Source organism: Eucyclogobius newberryi, unplaced genomic scaffold (assembly GCF_026437365.1).
Source record: "Eucyclogobius newberryi isolate DKJ021-1_F unplaced genomic scaffold, fEucNew1.0.hap1 SCAF_103, whole genome shotgun sequence".
Taxonomy (NCBI): domain Eukaryota; kingdom Metazoa; phylum Chordata; class Actinopteri; order Gobiiformes; family Gobiidae; genus Eucyclogobius; species Eucyclogobius newberryi.
The window spans coordinates 328,383-331,922 of NW_027315728.1; the positions used below are offsets into that span (position 1 = coordinate 328,383).

Consider the following 3,540-nt stretch of genomic DNA (forward strand, 5'->3'; position numbering starts at 1 on the left):
AGTGTAAAAGATTGAAGTGTAACATAAGCCTCATGGCTGTTGGAGAGGTTAAGGAACAGTGCTCAGTTGGGGCACCAGCTTTTAAGCAAGCATTTTTACTATCTAAAAGTGCTTGGTTCTGCATGTAATGGAAAGAAGCCCACTCTACGTGCAACAAATCTCGTGATTTGTATTTTGCTTTTGCTAAATAGAAGTATTTCTTGATATTGAATACAGTTCATTTTGCTCTCAAATTTGAGATATTGTTTTGTTTCAAACAAAGCATTTGACTGAGTGCATGAAAACATTTTGGGTAAGAAGCACTATCTGGCCATTCTGAGTTTGTGTTGGATCCCCACTAGATATTCTGGCCGAGTGGTCTAAGGAGCTAGATTTAGGTTCGTGTCCCTGTGAAGGGATGCATTCAAATCCAACCACTGTTAGACTGCATGGAAAAGCTAAAGGTCGATTACTAGATATTAAAGCTGCGCCCAAATGCGTGATATTTTTCTATGCCTCGCTGGACACCAATTAACGGTTTTTACACTTGTTTTCACAACATGTCCTGTGCGTAATGTGGATACAAGTCTTCCAAGAGCAGGATATTCCCATACCGGGAGTTGAACCCGGGCCACCTGGGTGAGAACCAGGAATCCTAACCGCTAGACCATATGGGAAGGATTACAAACCAGCTGATTGAATTATAAAGTAGACCTCAGTGATGTTTGAGAGTTGAGGAACAGTCCAAACAGTGCATATTTGGGGAATCAGCTTGTTAGCAAGCATTTTTAATCCAATCTAAAAGTGTTTGATTCTGCATGTAATTGAAAGAAGCCCATTCTAAATGGAAAAAGTCTCGTGATTTGTATGTTGCTTGTCGTTCAGCCAATAAGACCATGGACCTGAAATCCACAATACGGGATTTTGGAGGCTATTGTCCTGTGCATTATAATTATGGGGTTTTGTACACCTAATAGACTCAAATTGCTTCAAAATGTGTAACCATAGTCCTTTTTTGACCTACATCTTGTTGGTTCAGCATGAGTATGCAATTTTACTAGGTGCTGATTGCTGGACCATTATCTTAAAGACAAGAGAGTTACTTAAACATAGCGTTGACTTTGATTACTTGTGAAGTAACATAGTCTTGAAAGAGTTCCTTCTCAGCTATTTTTTCCCCCAAAAAAGAAATGACAATGTAGGATGGATTAAATAAAATACTGCTCAATTAAATGGAAGGTGGAACTGGGAGCTCGCGCTGAAACTCAGCTTCAATCATCTATATCGGCATCAGTTGAGAATAAACCTACACTTTGCTGACTAGCTTGGTTAATCCTGATTAGAAAAAACATCAGTGCAAATAAACACATTCTAGCAGAGGATGATTTCGATCCATCGACCTCTGGGTTATGGGCCCAGCACGCTTCCGCTGCGCCACTCTGCTGAGTGCTCTCCTTCGATGGGACTTGAACGTAAAATACCTGGTTTAGGGGGCCAGTGCATTATACGTACGGGGCTATATACATCTAAATGACTCAAATTGCTTCAAAATGTGTTATCTAGATTCAAAGGTAATGCAGAACTGGGATCTTGCACAGAAGCACTTTGCTCTACCACTGAGCTACATCCCCATCTACTGCCTGTCATGATTTTTTTCCAAGCAAGGTTTGGAGACAACACCTTTCCCTTTGTGCCATGAACAGACTACTGAATGGTGCTGCAGGGGACTGAACCCAGGATTTCCTACATGCCCTTGATCTGAAAGAAATGCTGAGAAATGAAACATGCTGGTTTATAAAATGGAACGAAAGCTTGAAAGTTGTGCTCCCAAACAGACGTTGCTGACAGGATTCAATTCCAGTTGACAGAAATCCTAACCACTAGAGCATATGGGAAATGTAAGAATCAAGTGTAAAAGATTGAAGTGTAACATAAGCCTCATGGATGTTGGAGAGGTTAAGGAACAGTGCTCAGTTGGGGCACCAGCTTTTAAGCAAGCATTTTTACTATCTAAAAGTGCTTGGTTCTGCATGTAATGGAAAGAAGCCCACTCTACGTGCAACAAATCTCGTGATTTGTATTTTGCTTTTGCTAAATAGAAGTATTTCTTGATATTGAATACAGTTCATTTTGCTCTCAAATTTGAGATATTGTTTTGTTTCAAACAAAGCATTTGACTGAGTGCATGAAAACATTTTGGGTAAGAAGCACTATCTGGCCATTCTGAGTTTGTGTTGGATCCCCACTAGATATTCTGGCCGAGTGGTCTAAGGGGCTAGATTTAGGTTCGTGTCCCTGTGAAGTGATGCATTCAAATCCAACCACTGTTAGACTGCATGGAAAAGCTAAAGGTCGATTACTAGATATTAAAGCTGCGCCCAAATGCGTGATATTTTTCTATGCCTCGCTGGACACCAATTAAAGGTTTTTACACTTGTTTTCACAACATGTCCTGTGCGTAATGTGGATACAAGTCTTCCAAGAGCAGGATATTCCCATACCAGGAGTTGAACCCGGGCCACCTGGGTGAGAACCAGGAATCCTAACCGCTAGACCATAGGGGAAGGATTACAAACCAACTGATTGAATTATAAAGTAGACCTCAGTGATGTTTGAGAGTTGAGGAACAGTCCAAACAGTGCATATTTGGGGAATCAGCTTGTTAGCAAGCATTTTTAATCCAATCTAAAAGTGTTTGATTCTGCATGTAATTGAAAGAAGCCCATTCTAAATGGAAAAAGTCTCGTGATTTGTATGTTGCTTGTCGTTCAGCCAATAAGACCATGGACCTGAAATCCACAATACGGGATTTTGGAGGCTATTGTCCTGTGCATTATAATTATGGGGTTTTGTACACCTAATAGACTCAAATTGCTTCAAAATGTGTAACCATAGTCCTTTTTTGACCTACATCTTGTTGGTTCAGCATGAGTATGCAATTTTACTAGGTGCTGATTGCTGGACCATTATCTTAAAGACAAGAGAGTTACTTAAACATAGCGTTGACTTTGATTACTTGTGAAGTAACATAGTCTTGAAAGAGTTCCTTCTCAGCTATTTTTTCCCCCAAAAAAGAAATGACAATGTAGGATGGATTAAATAAAATACTGCTCAATTAAATGGAAGGTGGAAATGGGAGCTCGCGCTGAAACTCAGCTTCAATCATCTATATCGGCATCAGTTGAGAATAAACCTACACTTTGCTGACTAGCTTGGTTAATCCTGATTAGAAAAAACATCAGTGCAAATAAACACATTCTAGCAGAGGATGGTTTCGATCCATCGACCTCTGGGTTATGGGCCCAGCACGCTTCCGCTGCGCCACTCTGCTGAGTGCTCTCCTTCGATTGGACTTGAACGTAAAATACCTGGTTTAGGGGGCCAGTGCATTATACCTACGGGGCTATATACATCTAAATGACTCAAATTGCTTCAAAATGTGTTATCTAGATTCAAAGGTAATGCAGAACTGGGATCTTGCACAGAAGCACTTTGCTCTACCACTGAGCTACATCCCCATCTACTGCCTGTCATGATTTTTTTCCAAGCAAGGTTTGGAGA

The 3,540-nt window shown here is 40.6% G+C and overlaps 1 non-coding gene across 1 annotated transcript; it reads right to left on the bottom strand.

Moving 5' to 3' along the window:
• Positions 1-584: 584 nt before the first annotated feature.
• On the bottom strand, positions 585-656 carry trnae-cuc (transfer RNA glutamic acid (anticodon CUC)). The gene has a single exon. It is a non-coding gene; the product is annotated as a tRNA-Glu (tRNA).
• Between the last annotated feature and the right edge of the window lie 2,884 nt (positions 657-3,540).